Below are 27,771 nucleotides of genomic sequence, written 5' to 3'. Positions count from 1 at the left end.
GTAGGTATCTGAACTCAGGTCCTCTTGCCCAGGTAGCAAGCACATATTCTTCTTGCAGCAGCATCTCTCCAAGGAAGCTCAAGAGAGCTGCTTGCTCCATAAGAAAACAGCATGCATCTAATGACGGAAGTAAAAATGACCTTGTCCACGAGAAAGCAGCAGAGGGTAGGATAGTAACTGCACTTGGCAGGTTCTGAGATACCAGGATACCAGTGGGCAGGGTGGAAAAAGTTTAAATAATTTGATGAGAAAACCAGAAAGGCCAAAACAGACAAAATGCAATTGGTATTCAGAGGAACAAGAAAAAGAATTGTTTGAATATTTAAGATGATCATGAATGATACAGAAAAACATTCTCTTTCATAAGTTTAAAAAAAAAGCTAAAAATTTTGGATTTTTTGTGTGCTATATTTTTAAGTAATTTTATTTATGCTGCTGCTGTTGCTGAAATCAGGGTCTCATAGTGCCCAGGCTGGCCTCAGACTCCCTCTGTAATCAAGGATGACCTTAGACACTTGCTCTTCCTGCCTCCCCATCCTGAGAGCTGGGACTGCAGGCACACAACAACATTCCCAGTTTCCGTGGTGCTGGGGATCCAACCCAGTGGTGCTGGGACCATGGTCTGTATTCTGTCAATTATATTTTAAATAAACACTGATTGGCTAGTAGCCAGGCAGGAAGTATAGGCAGGACAACCAGACAGGAAGTAGAGGTAAAGGCGAACAGGAGAATTCTGGGAAGGAGGAAGCCCATTCCTCTGCAGTCCTGGCCCTGCCACAGAAGAAGCAAGATGTGGCAGGGCGATGGTGGCGCACGCCTTTAATCCCAGCACTCGGGAGGCAGAGGCAGGCGGATCTCTGTGAGTTCGAGACCAGCCTGGTCTACAGAGCTAGTTCTAGGACAGGCTCCAAAGCTACAGAGAAACCCTGTCTCGAAAAACCAAAAAAAAAAAAAAAAAAAAAAGCAAGATGTGACTGCCTCACTGAAAAAGGTACCGAGCCATGTGGCTAACATACACTAGAATAATGAACTAATATAAGTTATAAGAGTTAATAAGAAGCCTGAGCTAGTGGGCCAATCAGTTTATAACTAATGTAGACCTCTGTGTGATTTCTTTGGGACTTAACGGTTGCAGGAACCGGGCAGGACAGAAACCCCAGTCAACAACCCAGAGCTACGTGTGCTTGAGGCGAGTGCTCTACCAGCTAAGTATGTCTCCAGTCTCCAGTAATTTCAAGTTCTGAATGTACCTTCTTACATTTCAGCCTTCCGTCCAGACATAGCCATGTTCCTCACCTGTTCTAGAAGCCCAGCAGGAGGGTTCTGAAGACCTCTGTGGAGGGGGTGAACTAGATAGGCCATTTCTCAGTGCTTATAGGACTTTGAGAGCCAGAATCCCAACCTCTCCCTGTTAGCACACCTAACCTTCTCTTATCCAGGACAGTTAACACCCCCTTCTCTGACAGTAAGGAAGATAAAAAGAGGATCATGACCTGGGAAAGCCACCTGATCCTCTGAATTGTGTAGACAGGGGCGGTGACCCCAGTTCAGGATCCCCCAGCTAAGTCCAGCTATAGTTTCAGTTACCTGTGGAGTAGCTGGAAGCTGATGGTCGTGCAGGAGTCACTTGGTGCACCACAGGTCATCCTCTCTGGCCATACTCACTCTGTCTTCTGTCTGTGTTGTTGATGGTACTAGAGGATGGCTGGGCTTCAGTGCCACTCACAGAGAAGCTTCATCTCAGTGGCCGTCTGCCCTCCCTACCACCCAGTGATGATGTGACTTCATCCTGCTATCGCTTAGGGAGTCATCTTAGGATACTTATACACTAATACACACATACACAAACACACCAGACAGACAGACAGACAGGCAGGCAGGCAGAGACACACACAGAGACAGAGAAAGAAAGACCCAGAGACAGAGAAAGAGACACACACATGCATGCACACACATGCACACAGAGACAGAGAGACACACACATGCATGCACACACACACATAGACAGAGAGGGAGATGCATGTATACACATGCACACGGAGACAGAAAGAGAGACATGCATACACATACATGTGCATGCACACACACACATAATTTGAAATAATTCTAAGAAAGTGACAGCACATAAAGGTAGCTGAAATGTAGCCCAACAGGGCCCAGACAGATCCAGAAAGGCTCTCTGAAGGTTATGTAGGCAGTCGTCAGATACAGTCATGCTAGTATCTCGACAGCAACCCAGAACAAGGTAGAATTAGCTGCAGGTTTGGATGCTCTTGTTCCTAGGAGAGTCCTAGGCATGTCTTTGGGTGCCTAGTTCACAAGTAGCTGGAGAATAGGGCAGGGGAATTGAATGTGTCTACAGAGCTGGGTGCGGTATCTCTGGCTCCTTTGGGCATCTCCCTGGCTTGCTGGGCCTTTACCTAAGTTTCCATGGCCTGTAAGGACTTAGGGGCAGAAGATGGCAATTCAGTCCGATATAGAGGCACGCAGGTAATTACAGCACGCTGAGCCCGAGATGTGGATTGCTTTGAATTTTAGTTTAGCTAGGGCTACAAAGTGAGATCAGAACCAACCCGGGCTACACAACAAAACCCTGCCTCAAAAAACCAAAGCAACAACACCTCCACACAACAAAACAAAACAAAGGATAGTGAAGTGCACAAGAACCCAAGTTTGGATCGTAAGAGGCCGCTCAACCCTGTAATCACAGCGCAGACAGGAAGATCCCTCAGAGCTCACTAGCCAGCTGGGTCAAATCCAGGAGCTCCAGATTTAGTGAGAGACTTTGTCTCCAATACTACAGTGTAAGGAGGAGACTCAGTGGGCAAAGTACTTGCTAAGTCAGCATGAGGACCAGAATTCAGATCCCTGACACCTAAGTTCAACCTGGAAATGGTGGCCTGCATCTACCAATGCCAATGCTGGGAGCAGAGACAGGCAGATCTTGGTGGCCACTGGCCAGTGAGACCAGAACAGTGATCTGCAGGTTCAGTGGGAGACTCTGTCTCAACGAAGAAAAAAAAAGTCTAAACTAGAAATAGAATTTTAAAGTTATGACTAGTTACTGAAGAGTGAGGATTATATTGTCCAAAGTAGAACAAGAAAGGAAAATTCAGACAGCCTCCAAGAAAGCCAGCCTTTAAGAGTCAAAGACTACCGGTATTATTGATTATTGTTGCAAAAGCAGAGAAGTGTAACAAAGAGTATAAAACGTTGGAGCATATCTTCATCTCGTCGGTTTGCTCTACCAAAAGGATAAATTTTCTGTCTTTAAAGGTGGTTATGCCTTCCTCCATTTTATTAGGTTCTATCACATTTTTTTTTGTTTATTTGTAAGTGTTCATCAAACTTGAAGATGGGACATATGTTGGGTGTCTTCAACCATTGAAAGGGGCTAGAATATTAAAGAAAATAACCAAAACGCAAAAAAAAGAAAGAAAAGAAAAAAAAAAGGTGTAGAAGTAATTCAGGAATATATCCTATTGACCTCTGACTTTTACTTGCCATCTCTGTGTGTGTGTGTGTGTGTGTTGCATGAGTGGCTCACATTCCTAGTAACTCCAGCTCCAGGGGATTCCGATGCCTCTGACTTCCATGGGTGCCAGCACACATGTTTGTCATATGTGCATATGTGCCCACGTGTGCACCACACACACACACACACACACACACACACACACACCACACACACACACACACACAGAGTGTGGCTCTGGAAAATTCAACTTTGCTGAGTCTAAAGTCTTGTCTATGTTTCAGTAGACATCCTGGGGACAAAAAAATTCTGGCGGAGCTGGAGTCAGGTCAACGTCTCATCAACAGATGTTTCATTTACGGCTTTGGGGATGTCATCCTGGAAGTCTTGGATGACAGTGTCTCTGTCAAGAAGCCTGAGACAACCACCTCTGCCTCAGATACCTCATGCAAGTCCCAGGATAGGTGTGTTCCCTTAAGGGTTCTTCACACATTCTTTGAGTGTTAGGAGGCTTACTCAGCCACCAGAAACCAGTCAGGGTGGCCAGGCTCTGGAGCCAGGCTGTAACTCACCAGGTCTCAGTGGTTCAATTCTATCTCAAGTTCTGTTGCTTCAGGAGAACAGGGATCATATGCACCAATTGATTGTATACCCATTTCCATAAAACATAAAATATAGCTTGCATCTGTACGCCATCTTACAAGAAAGTATCAATCAGTAAAGACTTAGGGTGGAGTGAGAGGGTGAGGTTTCCAAAGAAAAGGGAGCTTAAGACATCTTCTACTTCATTCGAGTTTTTGTAGCACAGTCAGAACGAGGGGCAGTTTTGTGAAAATGTTTGAATCGTTGGTCAGATTCCTTAATGGCCTCTAGCAAGGATTTAACAGTCAGGTCATTCATATTAGACTCATTCGTCATAGTCTCTACTGTCTTTCTAAATTGTTACATCTTATTTATTGTGTATGAGCACGGGCGTGTGTGAAACAGAGAGACAGACAGACGGGGCAGAGGAGGTGAGGAAGAGAGAGAGGATACATGCCATGGCTCACATCTGGACGTCATGAGACATAAGGAAGCGGATTCTCTCCTTCTGACCATGGGCTCCAAAGATCCAACTCCAGTTGTGAGGCTTGGTAGCAGGTGCCTTCGTGCCCCTCTCATGGGGGCCTCTTTTGTCCTTCTTTCTGAGAATCTGCTGACAACAACTAGAATCTCCCTTGTTAGTGGATATATATGCATTAGTGCACTTCACAGACTCCTTCTCACGGTCCACAGAATCTTAGCTGTTGAGTGTATCGGTAAAAGGAACCCTGGGTGAATTTCCATAGCTAGCAGGACAGTGTAGTACAGGCCTATATGGTATATGGCCACTTAGCCTCATCACAGAGTTTTCAATGTCTAAGGATTCCTTAGGAACACGTAAGTAAACGACTGCACGATCCCCCTTGTGAAGCCTTTAATTTACGACTCATCTCCTGTTACTGGCTGGTTATGTCATTTCTTCTCTTTTGCTTTTGTTGCTGTTATAAGCAGTGTAGCAAATACCTTCTCAGCAAACAAGCCTTCATTACATTCCTGTCTTTGTTTCTGCTGCATCCCCAGAGGCTCAGTTAATTACAACGTACAAAATTATAGAAGGTTTCACACCAACTGCAAACTAGTTTTCCTGAGTATTACTAGAAATTCGCACTCTTATTGGCAGCACATGCATCCATGGAACCCTAGCTTTGCCAATGTCGAGCATCAGCAAGAGAACTCCTTTTTGATTTTCTAATCTGTGCAAATGATATGAACGAAACTGAGGCCATTTTGTAGCTTCACAGATTTCCCCCATCAAATCTTTTAATATAGTGTATTAATTAGAAAGAAATTTAAAGTTGTGTGTGGTGGCATGTACCTCTTAGCTCAGCATTTGGGACCTGAAGACAGGTGGATAAGGCATTTAGGGCTAGTCTGAGCTCCGAAGCAAGTTTGAAGCCAACCTGGACTATATGATACCCCGTCATTGAAAATTTGTAAAAAATTTTTAACACACTGAAATGACTTATTTTAAGGTATAATTAGACATTTGAAAGGTTGTATTCCATTCAACTAAACAATTCTTCAACATGTTTCAAGATTTAACATCTTAAATCATTCAGCATTATTGAGTAGATACCTTTCCTATTGGTCACCAATTAGAAAGGTAGAAATACCAACATAAAAAGTATATAGTTCCTTTCTTCTAAAAGCTTTGCCGTTTCCTGAAGGGAAAGCAAAGGAGTCAGATAGACAGCAAGTATTCTGCTTACTAAGTACTGTACAGTCTTTGAATTACTTAAAAAATATATTCGGACCTAATTCTCCAAGAGCTTTACAAGAACAATAATTTTTATCCACTCTTTGGATTGGATATCTGAGGTTTCCTAATGAAATGACTTGCTCAAATTCAGAGTTCTAGGGGTGACTTTCCAGCTGTAAGCCTATTCTGTTCTGGTATAGCTTAAGGACCTAGGCAGTTGAGCACATGGAAGGCCATTAGGTGAGTGGCTGAGAGCTTCACAGCTTTCCACAGGGCCCTCAGAGGTGAGATAGAGGGGGTCTACAGATTGCAGTAGGGAAGGTGGAGGAGGGGGCAAGGAGCCCAAGGGCCACACTGTAGACGCATTGGCTATGATGCGCAGATTGTTGAAGATGGTGTTTCATGAAGAGTCTAGCAGGGGCCTTGTGATGAGGAAGGCAGAGGTGGAGAGTTAGGAGAGCCAGAGGCTCAAGTAGGGGCCATCATCACGGTCACAGCAAGGCTTCTCATGAGTCTCGGGGTGTAACCTAGGCAAGCCACATACCTTGGTCAGTCAAGATGGGACTGCCCACTTCCTTCTTCATTCTTTTCCTATGCCCTTTCAGCTCCACCCTTATTGGCTTCTCCCAGTGTTTTGAGTGTCCTGCCATCTCTTATGTTCTTTTTGATCAAATAGGATATTAGTCAAGTGTCAGCAATTGTGTAAGTGAAACAGGCTCTCACTCTGTAATTAAAGCTATGCTAGAACTCACTATGTAACCCAGGCTGTAAGCAGGCCTGAGCCGCTATTCCTGGTTTACACTTCCTTTCTCCTAATTGTGCTTAGTCTTCCATCTTGCTCACTTGCGCTGGTAATTACACATTCATTAGTGTTTTCTCAACCAAAGCTTGTCTCTTCTAACAGCTGTAAGCTGTGTTGGTGCAGCACAGGGGGTCTGTATCTGTTTTGTTTCCCTGGACTGTGGCTCAAAGCCTAGGGTAGAGTATGCATGCATTTAAAAGCATATTTCTTTGATGGAGGACAACAGAATGGTTGCTCGGAACTAGGGTAGAAAGAACCGCCTTGGTGATTGGTTATTCTCAGGGACAAGAGAAAGCTTTTAGCATTTACTAGAAATAGAGACTCCAGAAAGACTACGGATTTAAATCTAAATCAGATCGCTCTAACAACCTAGAGGAGAACAATATCCCATGGTCAGTGTCTGCTGAGAGCAATTTTGCAGGAAGGGATAATAAAGTCTAGACACATGTTCTAAGTGAAACAGCTGCTTAGTTAAGAAAGCAGAGATGGCTCAGCCGTTAAGAGCTTGTACTGCTCTTGTAGAGGATCTGAGTTCAATTCCCAACTCTCACACTAGAGGCTCACAACTGCCAGTAACTCCAACTCCCAGAGGAATCTGATATCTCTGACTTCTGAGGGCGCCAGCACACATGTGTGCATATACACACACAAGAGGGGGGTAGCTTTGGGAATAGAGCATTGAGGAGTCTGTGTCCAGAGGCAGTTAGGGAGAAGGAACCGACTTGCTACTGGGATTGGGAACAGAGGGCAAGATGGAGACAGGAGGGTCATGCTGCCGCATGAACCCCAGAAGAGGTGGACTCCACTGTGTGGAACCCAGCACTGCAGAGGAGGAATGCAGAGAAAAAGGCAGGCACCGACCTTTCTAGAATTCCCTGGTGACCTTTGCAGTCAAGTCTCTACAGAGTGTGAACTGTTACTGGGGGTGCAGCGCCGGAAGGACAATGGCGGCAGCGTTGTGAGCAGGAATAGCGGATAGTCCAGGAAGATTTTCAAGACCTTCAGAGGACACTAGAAGTCTGATAGGGGTAGAAATAAAATGAGCTACTGGTTGAGGTCAAGAGAGTGGGCAGGGCCTGACAAGGAGAGAGAGCTCAGGAGGGAGGAGAGAGGTGTGTGTTTGTCAGGGGCACAGGAAGATGCTCTCTTGTTGGAGAAGATGAAGGCTTTGGAGGTGGAGAAGGAAGGGGAGGTGTCTGTGTTAGCTGGGAGCTGACCTTTTCTGTAAGACCGCTGATGTCACTCAAATGGTAGCGGAGACAGTGTTGGAAGAAAGCGTGAGAACGGGCATCTGGCTTTCCGGTACTCGCCCTCTGCACACGCTGACGCTGGGAAAAGGAGTGAGTTGCTGCTCTTGAGCCATCACCTGTCTGCCAGAAAGGAGAGGCGCAGCCTCTTAAAATTGCCGCAGAAGGCCCCAAACCAGGAGATGGGAGAGCAGCTTCGGGAATGGATGGGGAGCATTCCAGGACTGTGCACACAGCTGGCTCTAGCCGCGACCTGCCCGGGTCGTGCCCCCTCTTAGGGCTGTGGGAAGAGGAGCTTTCCTGTGTACACAGGTGGGGCAGACCACAGTTCCAATTTCCAGCCCTGCCTCTGGCCCCGCCCTGCTGCTGGCAGCCTTCCCCTGGGGCTGAGAACTCCATCGCAGGGCTATCCCTCACATTTATGCTCACAGCAAAGTCACAAGGGCTTCCCCTGAAAGTGATCTCATTCATTCTCAGGGAAATGCTGGCCTCCCTTTGAAGTCACAGGTCGCCAACCAATAAAAGCCTGGGGTGAAATGGTTTGCAACCAAGTCACACTCAGGTCTCTGGTTTGCAGGCCAGATTCTTGCACGCATGTCACACCGGCTGCTTCTGACTGTTCGGCCTTGGTGATGGGGAGGTGGCTAGGCCTGCTAGATGTACTTTGGCAATGAACAGCGAACTGTGGGATTAGATAAAACAACAACAACAACAACAAAAACAAAAAAACAGTTGCCTTGGCAGAACCAGAAAGGCAAGAAGCCAGCGTTTGCCATCAGCTGGAGTTTGCTAACTGGAGCCACTTCCTGTGCCTTCTGTGAGTCAGGAAGCCAAATCTATTTTTTCTTGTGGTTTTCAAACATAAATTTTTAACTTCTTTTCATTTTTTTAAAAGTTAGTGTGTATTAATTGTGTTTTCGTCATCATCAATCACACTTCAGCTGGGAGAATAGAAGGTATCTGTAAACAGCAAGAGCAGGGATCGAGCATGTGCATTGTGTGTGTGTGTGTGTGTGTGTGTGTGTGTGAGGGGTTGGGACGGAGACAGGAAAGTGCCATTCTTGGGCAGCCCTCATGTCTTCAAGGAAGAGGGAAAGAGCCCGCTTCCTCTCCCTTCCCTGTGGAGGCTGGCAGGCCCACCCTGAGGCAAAGGGCGCTGCCCAGACGTGTGACTCTGGCCAGGTCACATTGCCTCTGGGTCTTGGTTCTTCTTTCCTGGCAAAGGTGTGATTGCTGCACTGGATGCTTCTGAACGTCTGACCTCCTGAGTCATCACCGAGACCATCTTGACTTTTCGAAATTATATTCTAATTATATCCTTCTCTTCTCTTCTTCCCTTTCCTCCCTCCAAGAGTACACCATTCTTTGGGAAAAACAAAACAACAGAAATTGCTGAAGTGGGAAGAGTAATTTCTTCCTGGAAACCTCTTCTACGAGGATGAAAAGGCCTGTGGAAGAACGACATTTTCTCGAGGGAACACTATGTTCTGAGGTATTTAACTAGTTAACTACTCAAGTAGACAGCTGATTAAACAAATAACCAGTGACCCAACTAACCTAGCCAGCTACCCTACTCAGTGACTAGCTAAAACCTGAATACAGCCAGGGAGTTAGTAAAGAGCCGAGGTGACTAGCTTCTGCATCTGACCATGGGAACTGGAGTCTTCTGGAACCAGAGCTTCTGGCAGACCCTGTTAGAAACCACAGTAACTTCTGCAGCCGTCTGAAATGCTTGGAAATACCACGCAAGGATGCTCTCTACTCTTGGATGGCCGGACAGCAGCCCTGAAATGCTTCATGCCAGGCGCTGTACCTGCTGAGCGTGTCTCTGTTTGCAGGACAGTTTCACGCTGCCCTGCCAAGTGTGCAGAGAGGGCCCAAGTGCACTTTCAGTCACGTGACTCGTGACTCAGGCACTCTCTGGCTCCTGCTTGTCACAGAGCATGGGAAACTGGGTGGAAAGATGAGAACTGAGTCTGCAGTGGTTCTCTGGGAGGGTCCAGGGTTGGGCAGTGCTTTGTTGTTCCACAGGCTGCCCTGACCCTTTTATTTTATGTGGGTGTGATAAAGTTGTCATGCAGACACAGAACGGCTGCCTTAGGGTGGCTCAGAGCTGCCAAAGTCAGGGGTCAAGGTGGGGAGCTTCATGAACGAATAAGTTGGTACCTGACCGCCCTACTGGGGAAAATATTTTGGGGGGTTGTCTAACAAATCCACCCTGCCATGTTTAGCATGTTTGTGCTTTCTCCGCTAGATAGAGAGGAAAATTCATTTTACAGCAGGAGATGTGTCTAAGTAACCTGGGGAAAAGTGCTAATTCTGTCCACGGACAGCTGTCTGCTCTTTCAGACTGTAGTACAAAAATTCCTTTCTTTATCTTTTAATTTTTAAGATTTATTTATTTATTTATTTTATTGCTTTTTCGAGACAGGGTTTCTCTGTGGCTTTGGAGCCTGTCCTAGAACTAGCTCTGTAGACCAGGCTGGTCTCGAACTCACAGAGTTCTCCCTCCCAAGTGCTGGGATTAAAGGCGTGCGCCACCATCGCCCGGCTTAAGATTTAATTTTGTTATTTTAAAATTATGTGTATGTGTGTCTGTCTGTGTAAAGGTATGTGCACCTGAATTCAGGTACCCTCTAAAGACAGAAGAGGGCATTTGACCTCTTAAAGCTGGAGATGTAGACAGTTATGAGCTGCCACGCGTGTGCCAGGAACACAAACCAGGTCCTTGGCAAGGGCAGCAAGCGTTTTCCCAGCTGAGCCATCTCTCCAGCCCCTAGAGCTCCTCCCCTTAGAGATCCTTGCCACCCAACAGCTCCTCTCCACAGAAGGGGTGGAGGACACAGATGCCCTGAGCTTTTCTCATAGAGACTGTGGCCTTGAGAAACCTTTGAGGGATTTGTCTCAGAGCACATTGCTCTGGATGTCCATGGTGTCACTATGGAGCCATGAGTTTGGTTTGAAGTGAAAAACAATGGATTTGTTACCTGCCAGGTGTTACACTCTGAGAGCCTCCGTTTACTCTTCTGGAAATATCGAGAATAGGCTTAAACTTCTGCAGTCACTGTGAAGAGAAAGGAATGTATCCGGAAATATAAGGACAGCGGTTGTCACTGAAGGAGCAACCCACACACTTTTGCTCATTGACTTTCAAGGCAGGGCCTTCAACTTGTCAACTTCCCTCCCCTTCACCACTTATATTTTTATTATTAATTTATTTTTAGATAGGGTTTCTCTTTGTAACCCATCCTCGAACTTGCTCTGTAGACTAGGCTGGCCTTGAACACAGAGATCTGCCTGCCTCTGCTCTGCTGGGATTAAAGTCATGAGTCACCACCGCCCCTCTCTTTTAGATTTTTGAGGACAAGGTCTTGCAAGGTATTCCTGTCGGGCCTGACATTGTCTATGCACCCCACGTTGGTCTTGAACTGTTGACTGTACTCCTGTCCCAGTCTTCTGGGTGCAGGAGTTACAGGTATGGGCCACCACGCCCATATTATACCTCCTCCTCCTCGTCTTTTCTGTCCTGTAGACCAAGCTAACCTTCAACTCCTGATGCTCTCAGCCTCCTGAGTGCTGAGAAAACAGGCCTGCGCTACTGTGTCTGACTTTTTAGCTTGCATCGGCCTTAGTATGTGGCTTAGCTCACTGTATGAGCTGGTAGCTTTGTTCGATGACCGTCTGGTCAGCTAAGGACAAGCAATCTAGAAAGGACTTAGGCCCGTTCTGTGGTCTGGATGAAGTCCCGAGAGGCCTAGGATTAAAGTATTCACTTCAAGGACGTGAGTGGAGATGAGGAAGACTGGGCACTGTGTCTCTCTGTGTGGTGACTCCGGGGAAGGCCGAGCCACAGAAGAAAAATATGGGGGAAACAGAAGACTGGAGGGCTTGGTGCCTTCTTGTGTAGGAAGAATGGGACTAATGGTGCCCTGCTTGGAAACAAACACTCTGTAATCTTACCCACTCTTGGAGTTTACCTTTGAACTGTCACCTCCCTCGCTGCAGTGTTTCAAGTCACCATTTCCTGGCCTTATCTGTTGGGGGTGCGGTTTCTCCATCCGGTTGATCCTTCTGATTACAGAGGAGGATCCTTGCTGCTAAAAGAATTTCTTTCCCTTCGAAACACAGGACCTTACCTCTGACCTGATTTCTTAGTCTGCCCTCTAATCCTGGGTCCTGTGAGATGACAACAGACCTGCTTAAGTGAGTGCCAGGGTAGGGTGACGTGACCAGGAATTAAGAATTAGGTATGGTAACAAAAGTTCACCAAGACCAGAGCAGGCAAAGAGACAATGTACCCTGAGTAGGTTCTCAGAGGAGGAATCTCGCTTCTGAAGAGGCCTGGAATTTTTTTGTAGAAGTTACTTGGTCTTACTGTCTTGGAACTCCTGTGTGGGCCCATGTCTGAGGGGCCTAGCAGGATTCTCACCGTCTTACATAGTAAATTTTACTTGTAGATTGTGTATCTTGAGGCAGGCCATTTGTAAAAGGCACTGTGATGTCATTAGTGTTGTAGGGGAATGGAGGGCAGAGCAGCAGTGTGAGCTGATACAAAATTGCTCTTCAGAGTGAACTGTACTTGGACAGAGAGAGTCTTGTGACCATGAAGGGAGGTGGGCATGCTCCTGCCCTGAAGCGGGAGGACGATTGGAGTTAGAGTGTCATGCCACAGAGAAAAGAGAGAGCTTTCCCTTCAAAGCCTAGAGAGGAGCTGCATTAGGAGACAGGGTCAGGACGGGGAAAGCAGCCCGCAGGACCAGAGAGGAGCCGCCTTAGGAAAGGCAGCCCTCATGACTAGCATGGTGGGAGTCCTGAGACAGAGCATCCAAATCTCCCAGCACAGAATTTCTGCGGCTTTTCAAAGGGCTGTGGGGGATTGTCCACACCGCATGCTTTAGTCGGCCAAGCACATTTGCCACGCCTGGTCCATTGGGTACCTGGCAGCTGCAAAGGAGAGAGGCTGGCCTTTTCCCAGCCATAGATAGGTGTGAGGAAGAAAAACGATGCCACAGGGAGGCTGGAGCAGGCCATGCCTGATGTCCAAGACCGGGAGAAAAGCAACCAGAGAGCTGTGACCTAAAAATTCACACTGGAACTCTAGGTGCCCATATACAGCACCACGGGTCAAGTGCTAAATGGCTGTGGGCTGAGGCTAAAGGGTGGGAAATTTGCTTTTCTTTGGGATTCTTTGCTCTACATTTTCCATTAGTTAAATGGTTAATCAGCTCAGTGGATATAGAATCCCCTGATGATAGATAGAGAGGTAGCCGTCTATATGTACCTGACTTACTTGGGACCATGAGCCCTGACTTCCATCCTTGTAACATCTGTCTAGGGAATATATTCTAAAGTCATTAAAGATTTCCATTAGGAAAGTGAAAACAATACTACTTTCCATGTATTAGAGTTGGGACGTAAGAGATGCTTTGTAAGATTGGTAAACAAAGAGTAACCAGGCACAGCGAGGCACACGATGCCAGCCCCCTGCTTGAGAAGCAGAGGCAGGAGGGAAAGCCTGGGGACTTAGCAGCAGTGGAAAGAAAAGGAAAAGATGATCGAGGAAATGGTTGCCTGGCATTTTTCAAATTCTGCACTAAAACAGACAACCCCCCAAAGCCACAACTATGCATTACTTTGAAAATCTTAAAATTTTCATTTCTCTTTTCTTCCTTCCTAGAAAAAAAAAATGATTTTATTTTTGTTATGGGTGTGCAGGAAGTGGGTACTGGAGGAGGCCAGAAGAGGGTGTCAGAGCCCCTTGACCTGGGGTCACAGATGGCTGTGAGCCACTTGACCTGGGTGCTGGGAATAAAACCCTGATCCCCAGGAAGAGCAACAAGAGCTCCTAACTGTGGAACCACCTCTCCAGCCTCTTTCTCCTCCTCCTCCTCCTCCTCCTCCTCCTCCTCCTCCTCCTCCTCCTCTTCTTCTTCTTCTTCTTCTCTNCCTCCTCCTCCTCCTCCTCCTCCTCCTCCTCCTCCTCCTCCTCCTCCTCTTCTTCTTCTTCTTCTTCTCTCTCTCCTTCCTTTCTTCCTTCTTTCTTTCTCTTTATTTTTTTTTTTTGAGACTGAGTCTTATTATGTAGCCCATGCCGGCCTGGAAATCGTTAGCCCAGGCTGGCCTCAAAGTTTTGGAGACCCTCTTGCTTCTGCTCCCCAAGAGCTGGAATCAGAGGTGGGGACCATGCCTGACTTGGATTTAAAAGGGTAAATAAGACTTTTTCAGGAGATGAGCCAAATAGGCAATTCTATGAATGGACAAAATGGAAGATCTGTGGCTTGGTCAAGAACAGTGTGATTTTGTGGCTAGATCATAGGGTGGCTGGTCTTGGGACAGCTCAGGAAAGGCAGGGTTGAGAGATGCTGTGGAGAGCATTGAATGCCTCCGTCAGTCTGGTATTTCCTTTGCTGGCAAGGGAACTCCAGAGCGTTTGGGACAGCTTGATTCCATCTGTGTCTCAGGAGGATGGGCCTTGTGGCAATGAGGAGTAGCTGAAGGAGTGTGGGGATGGCGGGAAACTGGAGGGTCTCATCGGGGGCCCCTCCCTCAGTCTTCACAGGCTCCCTCTATAGAAGCTGATGTTCCCAAGATGGCAACGAGAATATAAACTCCCCCTTTTAGCAGCCTCCCTGGACTGAAGTCGGCCACACAACCCCTCCTCATGGCTGGACGGTACACGTCCCGGGAGATCCTGACGAAGCAGCAATTAGCATACTGTAGTGGGTAGGCCAGCCAACTTGGGTAGCCTGCCTCTCCTCATTCAGGAGCTTCAGGAGCCCACTGAGACTGTGATTCATTTCACCTTGCTAGATCTTTCTGTACATAAAATTTGGGGCCACTTTTCAAGACATGTCTTAGTTTTGACACAATTCTTAGCAGCTTCTCTCCACACCCTTTAATGGTTCCCTCGGTGTTTAAGAGGACTCATTCAGTTGTTCCCCGTTTGCTCTGCCAACCATCTAAGAAGTCAGGGGTTCTCTTCCTCCTTTGCTATTAATACTTAAGAAATAATAAATTGGAAAAAATGAATACTTTTTATGCTTCTAGCCTTTTGCTTTCTAGGCTCACACCCATTGGCACCCTGCCTTACAGATTTATTAGCCTCCCCTGTGCTCCTGTGAGGAGGAGCAGGCAGAACTCCAGTCTCTCCAGCTCCATTGTTTCCTCCTGAGCTCTCTCCCTCCTCCCCTTCCTGCCCGCTACTCCCTGGTTGCTAGGCAACATAGCCCAGGGACTGAGAGCTTCCCATTTTCCTCCGAGTTGCCTGGCTAGGCATCAGGCCAAGCGCTGCTGGTCAATGACAGCCATCCCTCACCTTGGCATAAGCCTGACCCAAGAAGGGAAACACTGTCGGCCTCCAGTGGGTGAAGCAGGGCCCTTCTTTTTCCCTTCACACACTCAGGAGACCACGTGGTTCTTGCCTCGAGGCAGGAGAGCATAAAGGTGGAGCAGTGTTCGGCCCAGCGCACTTGAGGAATCTGAATGTAACCTCAGCCCCCTCCCGCCACTGTCCTTCCACTGGCCTGCTGAAGAATTACCCTTGACAAGGCTCACGCCTTAGTGGAGGTTGGAATTCCTTTTTCCCCCCTTGGTGGAGTCCATTTCTCTCAGGCTGAATTACTCAAATGTGACCCAGGAGTCTTAAGACTGCTCCCCTCTCTGAGGAGTGGGCCTTGGTAGAAGTGCGGGCACCAGTCTCTTCTCAGACCTCCAGAAGAGAATCTGCTTTCTGTCACAACGGCTGGGGGTTTATTTGAGAGCATGTCACATTTGAGACCGACTGATCAAATAGCCTGTTATTGACGTGGTGAGATTGAGCACATGGCTGTCAGCAGTCTGCTGTGTTCCAGAAACGTCTGCCTTTCCCTGCTTGGTGGTGGTGGTGGGGGTGCAAATGCAGAGACAGCATCAGCCCACCCTACCCGCCCCTTCTCTATCTGCCCTTCCCTTACGCTGGCGTGAGACAATTATGTTAGGTAGTTTTCTCACTTCATGCGATTTTCCCCAGGATCAGGAAGCATGGATTATAAAGATCAGTTTTGTTGAGGAGGAAATGACCTATTTGCTGGAGGTCACCAGCCTACCAATTGGTTTCACCCATGCCATGGCTGAACCTCTGAGTTTTCAGCTTCCCTGGGTATGCGACCCAGACCAGAACTTTCAGTTCTTTAAACCATGGAGCTCGAAAAAGTAGTCATAAAAAAGAAGAAGAAAGAAATCAGAAACATAATGCTGGGCTTGGTTTGAGTCATAAATTCCGCCACGGAGGGCTGAAATAAGGACGTTTTCCTGAACCTCTGCAAAGATTCCAGTAGTCGAGAGGCCCTTTTGAACAAGAGGTTACATGGCTTGAGTTTCAAAGAAAAGAATGTTGAAAGCAATCTTCCAGATGAGAATGGTCTCCAGATGTGAGCATGGCTCTTCCAGATGTGTGGACAAATGGGGGAGTCAGATGCCTCACATGTCTGCAAAATGAAATGGAAAAATCTCTCTCAGCCACGGGGGAAAGTAGGACAAGAGGAAGAGAAATGGCGCCCGCCCGAGGTTAGCCTGAGCTAAACTCTTCACGGAGGGGCCGTGATAAAAGGCTGAAGCAAAGCAGCCACAGTTGAGGGCAGGCTGATAATTTAAATGCGCAGTGTGCACGGAGGCCACACTTCACAGAACTGCTGCAGGGTGCCTGAGGACCTCATTGTTCTGAGCTCCGAGCAGACCTGCTTCGGGCCTCTGGGAGGAGCCTCGCATCGCTGCAGAGCCAGCCAGACTGGCTAAGAGAGACAGAGTCAGGGGAGACGGGAACGGAGCCCAGAATGCAGAAGGAGAAGGAGCCAGGAATCGCACAGTCTTTCTTTCTTCACTTTCTGAATCAGCAACCATTCTCTCGGGGATCCCTGAGTTTGTACCTTTACCATGGCTAGAAGGTCCCATGATTCTCAGCTGAGTAAATCGCAAACCACACAAAATGAAGGCTGTGCTGCCAAGTCAGCTTGGGCCGTCACACATCTGCAAAACTGAGCCATTGTCAGGCTCTCAGCTATATGCAATTAGCTGACTTTATTTCCCCTTGCCAGGTTCTTCTGCCAGGCAATGGGTCTGGGCTTTCATCCACCCATGTGACCATCTTTTCAACTTCTTCAGTTTTAGAGACCACCTCACAGACTTTATTTCCCACACTCTGAACAATCCCTGTTTCATTTATTTACATGTGTGTCGCACGCAAGTATGCATACAAATGTTTGTGCATGCATGTGCTTGTGCAAGTTAGACTACAACATTTGTTCTTTCCCCCACAGGATCTGGGGTTTGGCCCCAGGTCATCGGATTTGCAACACAAGTACTTTCATGTGAAGAGTTGTCCTACCAGCCCCTAACCCATAGGTAGCCCTGGCTGACCTGGGCCTCACCATGTAGACCAGGTTGGTCTCAGACTCACAGAGACCCACCTATCTCTGCCTCGGTAGTATGAGGATTAAAGGTATGCACCACCATGCCTGGCCACCTCTCTATTTTCAATCAACACAATTAACACACTGCACTGGTGTGACTAGTGGCAGGTGTTAACACTTTTATTTCTCTCTAAGGATCCCCAGGGCTTAAAGGATACATCCAAACCAAACAAATACGTTTAAATTGTGGGTCATTTACAGCATTAAAAGTGTATACATGTAATAATGCCTACATATTTATCACGCATGCCAAATGGTACAACTCCTGATTAATATGCTGATAATACATTGAAGAGTTGATTTGTTCACAATCCCAGAGAACCTAGACAACAAAGAGGACCTTAAGAGAAACATACATGGGTCTAATCTACATGGGAAATAGAAAAAGACCAAATCTCCTGAGTAAATTGGGAGCATGGGGACCATGGGAGAGGGTTGAAGGGGAGGGGAGAGGAAGGGAGGGGAGCAGAGAAAAATGTATAGCTCAATAAAATCAATAAAATAAAGAGTTGATTTGTGTGGCTGGAGAGTTGGCTCAGTGGTTAAGAGCACTTTTTGCTCTTTCAAAGGACACAGGTTCAGTTCCCAGCACCCACATAATCAGTAACTCCAGTTCCAGGGGAATCTGATGTCTTCTTTTGGCTTCCATGACCACTAGACATGCATGTGATATACAGACATACATGCAGACAAGCAGACATACACATAGAGTAAGAATAAATAAATAAATCTGAGAGAGAGAGAGAGAGAGAGAGAGAGAGAGAGAGAAAGAGAGAGAGAGAAAAAACGGCATGGCTGGAATAGTTAGCTAACTGTTTTCTCTTTCGCCATTGGGAAATTAATTCTCTCTGAGATGTCTATCTAGCCCAGCATCTTTCTCAAGTGCCCCAGCCGTCAGAAGGCAGACTTTCCAGTTAGATGGCATTGAGATTTCTGGAAGGGGTGAGTTCAGAACTAGTATCTGCCCAGTCTCAGGGAGACAGATGTCATTGCTCTGATATTCAGGTATGAGGAAGTATAGTATTGTCTCCGTCAGCATCATCGTCACCATCTGAACGACTTCATGCCCTTTTGTTCTTACTGTGACTGAATCCTGAAGGCACTGATTGCTTCAGGTTGATTCTACACACAATGTGATATTCTAACCAGTGCCCAAGTCTCAGTTTTATAGGATTGGTTCCATCCTGGATTACTAGAAGAATACATTAAAAAGTTTTATTATTCTTAAACTGGCTTTGAATTGATACAAGGCACAGGAAGTTAAGTTGAATTTAGCTCTACAGATAATCTTTTAACAATGCATTTATTCATCTTGCTTTTTAACCATGAGCTTGGTGTATTCACACCTCTGAAGCAAACAGGTTCCACATTTGTTGTGTATCATGGCAAAGGTGTCTGTTGTTCTTGTAGGTCGGTTATAGTCATTGATATTCGGAAGATTCCACAAGACCTGATGTTGCCAATAGCCCGCCTCGCCTCCACACACTGCAGATCCTAAAGAAGAGTTTCGATGTGAGCGTCAGTTCATGAAGGTCTCATGTCTTCTGTTTCTCCCCGCCCCGCACCCCATCCCCGTGCCCTCCATGCCCCTGTGCCCCCCCATCCTCCGCACCCCCGATGTTTTAGTTGACCTGTTTCCCTGGGGTGAGGTGAGCAGGACTGTCCAGCAAGATACAGTGCCTGCCTGAGAGGGGACTGCAGCCATGTGCTCTATAGCGTGTAACCCACCACAACGCCAAAGCTCAGCAAACACAGCCCTTGCCTCTGGAATTCATGGGTGTGATTTCATTCCAAGTGTTCCTTCCTGTTCTCTGCTTTCCTTTTCAACTGTCTGCTGTGCTCAGCCTTCTGCCTCTGCTCTTGGTATTTCCAAGCCCTTGGGGAAATGGAGCAAAAGTGATACCTCAGGAAGAAACTGTTCAACCTACCCGTTGATCCCGTGCATGCTAAAATACTTTGCCTCAAATGTTAACACATGACAGGAAGTCTACTACTGCTTGGGTATGTGTGTGCCAGGTAACATGAATACATCCCATTTATGGTTCCCAACCACCTATCCAGTTAGGTAGCGTCATCTTCATTTTTAGATGATAAAATGACTCAGTCTGAGTCCCTTGCCCAAGGCCCTGGAGCAATCGATCAAATTAAACCCAGTCAATCTGAATCCGAGGAGTCCCAGCTCTGATTCAACTGTGACATCAAGAACTTGTAAAATGCCCATGCCAATCTATTTTAATTCATTTTATTAAGAAAAACAATAACGCATATCTGACTTAGAGGCGGTGCAATGACAGAGACAGAACCAGAAACATGGAAGTCACCCATTCATTCAAGCAATAGGAAGCACTGGGTTGTGAAGAACATTCCCCTGAGAGTGACTACTGCTGTTGCTCTGCGAACTCGACGCTACCCTTTTAATTTGGTGGATTGATTTAACCCTGTACCTGCAACCTGAAAGAAGAGATTTCCTTCCTGGTTCATGACCCTGCTGCTGGAGAGGCAGAAGCTTTACCTGGTAGCCTCTGAGTAAGAAAAGGAAGAGCGGGGTGAATCAGGGTGTGGCACAGCAGCAATGAGGATCTGGTCATCTGGGGAGTCAGGGTGAGACAGCGGTGACAGGGACCTGGTCATCTGGGGAAGTCAGGGTAAGACATAGTGATGTTGGGGACCTGGTCAGCTTGGGGAGTCAGGGTGAGACCCAGCAGTGACAGGAACATGATCATCCTTTGATCAGATGACTGAAAGTCTGGATTTCACTGTGACAGTTCTTTTGGTAGAAAGAATACAGACCATGTCCCCTTCAGTCTTTTGTGTGTGCATCCTCTATCCCTGATACCTTGCAGAGCTACCAATCTGAGTCACCAGAAGACCGACTTGCATTTTGTTCATGGTTAGAAATGTGCTTAGTTGTGTATTTGCATCCTCATTCTGTTTCTTCCCAGAAAACAAAACAACCAATATCTTGGCCTTGCGCCTGACACTCTGTTTACAGGCATTCTACAGTCAGGCATTCTGTAGACAGATAGGTACTCTGTAGACAGACAGGCACTCTAGATAGATGGCAACTCTGTAGACAGAGAGGCTCCTATTTCTAGAATCCTCACCACCTCAAGTCACCAGTCCAACCCTGAAGCCTATCTCAAAGCAAGGAACTCAGGAGGAAGAACAGGAACTTTTCCCAGAGCTTCAAAACATTGTAGGATCCAGTGAGACAGCAGGGAAGTCCTTACATTCTGAGCCCTCAAAACAAGTTTTTAGAGAAGCGCCTCCTGGTCCTTCACTGATGACAAGCAAAAGAGATGAAGACACACCTGCTTCCTAGCTCTTCTTTGCTTTCCCACCCCTTATTCAGGACAGAGGTGGTATCAAGAGGGAGGCAAGCTGGTCCTATCTCTCAGCTGTATGCAATGCTTGCTCAGGAAACACAGCAAGCATCTTGTTATCTTTATCATGATGCATTAATTGTCTTTACCAGCTGGCTCTACAGAGACTGTCATGTTTATGAAGATAAGATGCTACCTGTGTAGAGTCTCTCATCAGGAGAGTTTATGGCCAAGTCATCCTTCCCCTGGTTTGAAGAGCTGGAAATAAAAACCAGGGCAGGTGACTGATTGAAGAAGTCATTGGCAGAGCAAACTGAATGTTCCACTTCTTTCAGCTTTGGCCTGTGACCAAGCAATGGGTTCCATGCATGAGCCTGGTCTTTGTCCCGACCCTCAGGACACGGCTGGAAGAGTGATGGGCACAGAGAGCCAGGTTGAAAACAGAGGTAGGATGAGAAAGTCAAACCTCGCTACAATTGGATTAGTAGCAACTCAAAGTCAGTCACTGATGTAGGAAGTCTTTCTGTATATGTGTTGCTTTTATTGGTTAATGAATAAAGAATCTGTCTTGGGCCTGGCAGTGCAGAATAGACATAGGCAGGGAAAACTAAACTGAATGCTGGGAGAAAGAAGGTGGAGTCAGGGAGATACCATATAGCCCTGCCAGAGACAGACGCTGGGGACGGAACATTACCTGATAAGCCACAGCCACGTGGTGATACACAGATTAATAGAGATGGGCTTGTTTAGGATGCAAGACATAGCCAATAAGAATCTAGAGCCAATGGGTCAAGCAGTGATTTAATTACTACAGTTTCTGTGTAGTTATTTCAGGTCCGGTGTAACACCCGGTTTTGGTGTTACACCCTCGGTACAGTTCGCGCGCAGCTGTACCGAATGCGAGTCCGGGCAAGGGCCTGGAGATTGAACACAAAACACAGAGACCAGGGTCATTCCATAGGAGATCAAGCGAATGCCTTTTATTCAGACTTGGGGAAGCCCTTTTCTACCTAACTGCAGCACAAAGATCTCTCCGCCCAGGAAGGTGGGAAATTACCATATTAACAATGGAGAAGATTGCCTGCAGCTAAATCACCAGGTGGGGCAGGGATAGCACGGAAACACACAGGAAGCTTAGTTAACTGATAACAAACTGTCCCCGCCAATGCACCCCAGGAGTAAGGGAGACCAGGGCCCTACAGTCCGGGAGTCCGGGAATGAACAGGCAGCCTCCAACAAGTCACCTTCCCTCATCACTAACAATTGTCTTTTTCCTGTCGGGTACCACACTTGACATCAAGAGACAATACATGGGGTATGGGATTTGGACACACTGAGAAAAAAAAAGAAAAGAAAGAAAAGAAAAGTAGGATAGAAATAGTTGTGAACTCTGCATAAGCATCAAGTCATTGAAGATCAATGTAGCGAATGTCACCACCAAAATGACAAAGGAGAGAGGATGATAAGAATTCTGCAGGGAAGGAGAGCCAATGCCATGAGTTGAAGGACAATGTATGAATGCCTTTCTCATTTATGAAACAAATATTTGGCACGAAGCAAGTGGTAGACATGGCAGCAGGTGATACCATGGCTCCCAACCGAGGGAATGCGAAATGGCTGCTTACATCCTAGTGGCGGTCAGGACGCAGAGAGCTCAGCCAGAACCAGGCAGCTCTATCACCCTCCAGCATGCCACTTCCTTACCCCTGGGCCTCATGTTCAAAAGTTTCTACAACCTCCCTGAGTTGGGTTTGAACACATGAGCCCACAGGGGACATTGTGACATGATATCAGTTAGGGGAAAGGTCTGATTCAGAGCCGAGGGAAGCCACAGAGAAATACTATCCTAAGGCAGTGGGGCAACAGCCTTCTGGGCAGTGAAGGACTAGGTAAGAAAGGAAGCTGAAGACTGGGGAGACAGTTCAGTTGATGAAGTGCTTGCTTTTCAAGCACAGGGATCTCTGCTTGATCTCCAGAACCCATGCAAATCGGTGCATTCATGGTCCCACTTCTGGGATGAGAAAGATAGGAGCTCCAAGCCTTGCTGGGTAGCTAGCCTAGCCTACTTAGTTCCAGGTCACTAAGAGACCTTGTCTAAATTGAAACAAGGAAGGAAGGAAGGGGGGAGGGAGAGAGGGAGGGAGGGAGGAAAGAAGGAAGGAAGAAAAGAAGGAAGGAAGGAAGGAAGGACAAAAACCAAGGTGGGTGGTACTACTGAAACAACAGTGAAATTGTTTTCTGACTCCTCCATGTATGTACACAGACAGAGTGTAATCCTAACCTTCAGGTCTTGCGGTGCTGTGTGTAACAGGTATGATGAGGTTGAAGAAGGGTGTGTTTATGGGGCGGGGAAAATAAGAAGCCATGTACAGATTTAGAACCAGATATAAAATGGCCCTTGAAGCTGGTTGTTCTCGGTAACTGCATGTGACATGAGGTTATCACAGAAGATAATCAAAACCAAACCAAACCAAAAAATAAAAATATGAAAAAAAATAGCAAGACATCACTGATAGCTCAGCGTTGAGCCCTTTAAAAGCTGAACAGCTGAGGATAGTTTTGGAGTGATGGGAGAAAAGACCCCCAAATAGGGGACAAGGAAAAAATATTAATTAGCTGAGTTCCATCAAGAAAAAACTGTGGAACGAGGTGAAGTAGTGCATGGCTTTGATCCCAGCATTTGGGAGGCATAGAGTCAAGTGGGTCACTGTGAGTTTGAAGCCAGCCTGGCCTGTATAGTGAGTTCTGAACCTGACAGGCTACATAGTGAGAGCCTATCCCAATGAATGAATAAATACATGGAGAGAGAGAGAGAGAGAGAGAGAGAGAGAGAGAGAGAGAGAGAGAGAATAGGATTAGAGGAGTGACATTTGGCCTTTTTTCGGGGGTGGGGGGGTGGGATGTGTTTGAGTCAGAAGGGCTCCTAGTTCAATTCCTAATTTTATCATTCAGAAAACCTAGGCCTAGGGAGACTGTGTCACACAGACATCCATGTGGACCAGTGACATTCTGGTATGCCTATACCAAGAAAATAACAACTATAGTTGGTGCCTTAGACACACAAGTTCCTGCAGTAAGTTTGTAAGATGAGTGGAAACAGAACCCTGAGGTTTGACTTATGACCTCTGCATTCTGATTTCAAAAATCTTGACCTTGCTAACCCCAGTCCCCACAGACCTTGGTGGGCAGTGAGCTGTTCAGCAATAGAGCCATCCAAAAGCTAAAAGAGTCCCAAGAAAGCCACCACATTCCACAAAGTTGGAACTCTCTGTAAGCTTGGGACAAACGGGAACCTGTAATAACACCCTGTTCCCTGGATCACCAAGATCGGGGAAGAGTCCTGCTTGCTGGAACCACTGGCCCTTTTCCAGCATGGCCCACTCTGGTCTTGGTTAGCTGGCCCTTGCCCAGATTCACATCCGTTTTGAACACTGTGATTATCCAGAATGCTTCAGCCAGTGCCATGTCTCTACACCACAGTGTGCCACAATAAATTAAAAACAAATTGAGACTCTCCCATGGACCGAGAATGCATTTCATTTAGCTTCACTTGAAATACATCTTCAGAGCTGTGCTCTACAAATCTGCCTGCCACTATAAATATGTATGAAGTCTCAGTGGCCTCCTACACCCTTGGAGAGGCCAACTCTGGGATGGAGAACAGACAGAGAATTTTAAGTATATCCTGTTCCACTGCGGCTGACTTCTTTCCCATTTCCTTCTCCCTTCTCCTTTGCTTCTTCTTGCTCACCACTCTCCTCCCAACCCAGCAGAAAAATAATTGCTTGGAGGGCTGGGTCTGGCAGAGTTGATTTCCTTTTTTCCTTTCTTAATAGTGTTGCAAAACTGTAAAGGAATACCAGCCTCCCCCAGCTCACGAACACAGCTCTGCTTTGGCAAACAGGAAATCATCCCAGGGCTGTGGGCTCCTGAGCCAGGAAATGGGTCTCTGCTGCCCTGGCTACCTTCCCCACAGGTTCTTCCTGGCCATTCAATACTGTTAAAAATAGTAACCGCCAAGACCAGAAGAAAAGATGAGATGATTTCATTGTCTAACGACAGATTAGGGTGGTTGCAGAGGGAGCTAGTCCTCTGACTGAGCATGGTGAGGATTCTTGTAGGGTGAAGGCTGGTTCCTTCAGCAACATTTCAACCCTGAGTATCTCTCGGAAGCCAGCTTATGCCAGGACGGAGGTGAATCAAGCAGGGTTGCCTAGCCATACATGTACACATATGGACAGACGTGCATATACCGTGTAGGTGAGAAGAAATCCCAGGCCCCCATATTGGTGTAGGCTGTGTGCAGTGGAGGTGGTGCATGGGACCTGTTTGGCTTATAAGGCTGGGAGAAGAGAAAAATGCCTGTTTCAGAAGGCATGTGAAGGCCACAGACGGGGAATAAAAGAGAAATCAATTTTTATCATGAAGTGTTCTTCTCTATTGCCTGCTGGGAGTATCAAAACCCCCCACAGTAGAGGTCAATTCACAATGATGAAAGAATTAGCAGCCTCAATTTATGGCTCTGGTCCTAGATTTTGCCAAATTTATGACTCTATCAGGTAAGTGGATTTTAAGATAACTTGTACATATTAGGAATCTTCCAAAAACGTTGTCAAGATTCAGAAGACAAAAAAGGAGTGTTGGGGAGGAAGCTTAGTGGGTAAAGGGCTTGCTGCACGAGCAGGAGGACCTGAGTTTGAATGCCCAGAATCCACTTACAGTCAGGCATGGCTGCACACTCATCTGTAATCCAGGGTTCCTATGGGAGATGACAGATAGAGAATGCAGAAGCACTGTGAGCTCGTAGGCTAGCAACCTGCCATATACAGTAGCTGCAGTCAAGATCCTGTAAGACAGGGTAGAGGGTGAGGCAGGAACCCAAGGTTATCTCTGACCTCCACTTATACACTGTGGCAGCCGAGTGTCAGCACTCACATAGGAGAGTGCGCGTGCACACACACACACACACACACACACACACACACACACATAGAGAGAGAGAGAGAGAGAGAGAGAGAGAGAGAGAGAGAGAAAGAAAGAAAGAAATATACTACAATGGTGGCCAGGATCGTAAAGTTCTTACTGAGAAGGTAATTTGAATGAAGATGTGAAAACCACAAATGCAGTTGTCCTTCAGAGTCCCAGGAGGGCTGGCTTTCAGGGCATCCCAAATACCAAAGTCTGGGGATTATCAAGTTCCTTACACGAAGCAATACAGTATTTATGTATAACCCATAGAAGCCTTCCATACGCTGTATTTATTCACTTATTTATTGCTTGATTTCCTGCTTGTTTGTTTTGTTTTGTTTTTGAGACAAGCTCTCACCATGCAAATATGGTTGTCCTGAAACTTTTCATTTATACCAGACTGGCCTCAAACTCACAGGAACCATCTTGTCCTGCCTTTGCTCCTGAATGGAGTGCTGGGATTAAGACATGTGCCACAGTTCCATCACCACCACCACCACCACCATCATCACCATCATCACCATCACCACCATCATCACCACCATCATCATTATTACTATACCTCCTTTCTACCTAGTCCAGGCTAATCTTGAATTTAGGATAATCTTGAATTTCTCCTATTCTAGCTCGCCATCCCTCAAGTTCTGGGATTATAGGTATCTATCAACATGTTTTGTTTTTGCATATACTTTTTTAAATTATATTTTAAAAAATTTAATTTTTTTATTTGTGTGTGTGTGTGTGTAGGCTATAGGTATGGGTGCCTACAGAGACCAAAAGAGTACATCAGATCCTATGATCCTATGAATCTGGAGTTTCAGGCAGTTGTGAACCACTCGTATGTGCTGAGAACCAAACTTGGGTCCTCTGGAAGTGTAGTGAGCACTCTTAACCCTTGAGCCATCTGCCTAGTCTTATATACTTTAAATAATCTCTTAGATAATTTATATAAAATAGAATATAAATCTTATGCGACCCACACTGTTTAGGAATATTGAAAAGAAAAACAAAAGCAAAACCAGGCCTCTATATGTTAGGTACACTCTGCCCTCAATACTTTCCATCTGCAGTTGGTTTAATCTATAGGCCCAGAACCTGGGATACAGAGGGTTGACTATACTAAAATTATATAGTTTGTAGGCCCATATTTTTACATGGTGTGGCAGCCAGGCTCTAAAGTCATAGGCCTGACCTGAGGTGGCTGTCTCTGCCCTAACAAAGGGTCAGGATGTTGTTTTGCTTCTTTCTTTGTAATTTGGAGGATGCTTGATAGAGATGCTGATTCAGCCTATCTGACAGGTAGCATACAGAGCCCAAAGGTAGTTGTGGACTTGACTAAAAGCCATTCACCTGGTTACCCAGCAGACAGAATGCTGGTGTATTTCCCACTCAGCTTATGTTTTGGTACATAAGGCTGTTTGGAGAATAAACGAGAGGAATTCTTCATGATGTAAACTCAGGACTTCATGAGGGATCACTGAGAATCTCCCTCCTGATAAATCCGTGTGAGTTGTGTCTTTAATTTTGCGCCTCCATGCCCGTGCGGAGAGGGAAAAGTAGTTTATGTTGGGGCATCGGACCCAGACAATAGTTCAGCTAGGACAAGTGTTCCCTTTAAATAATTTTTTTTTACTAAATTAATCTATTTTGTGGGTGGGGCATTCTGGGACACGTATGTGGAAGACATAGGTAACTTGGGAGACTCATTTCTTCCCTTGCACTATGTCAGTCCACGGGATCGAGCTCCAGTAACCTGACCTCAGAGCAAGCCTGTAAGCTGTTCCTCAGTTGCAAGTTTCTGTAGTCTTGGATGGACCGGGGGACTTCTGCAGGGGAATAGCAGAGGGAGAAGCTTTGCTTGAAGCATAGGCTGGGCTCCCCAACTGAGTTTGTAAAGAGTACCCCAGGAGTCATGATCTGAAGGATGGGGAATGAATATTTTTAATAAGAGGCAGATCTGTGGTTAGGAAGAGAAAATTCATATAATCTGAACCCCAGAAAGCCGGAAAACCTTTGTCTAGCTAAAGGAAGGGCCAAGGGAAGCAGCATTGCTGCCATTCCCATGAAGTGTCAACCGTGAACTTCAGCCCAGTGCTTGGGTGTGCCCATGCCTTGTACTCCCTAGAAGGGATTTGTCTAACTGTACCATTTAGGAAGACACAGAAGCATTCAGAATTTCTAGTATGTGTGGCAGTCCTCGTCACTGTACCTGCAGCACACAGGTGTGAT

This window comes from Alexandromys fortis, unplaced genomic scaffold (genome assembly GCF_014885135.2).
Source record: "Alexandromys fortis isolate MF-2015 unplaced genomic scaffold, M_Fortis_MF-2015_v1.1 scaffold_223, whole genome shotgun sequence".
In the NCBI taxonomy this organism is placed as follows: domain Eukaryota; kingdom Metazoa; phylum Chordata; class Mammalia; order Rodentia; family Cricetidae; genus Alexandromys; species Alexandromys fortis.
This window is presented reverse-complemented; position numbering follows the sequence as displayed.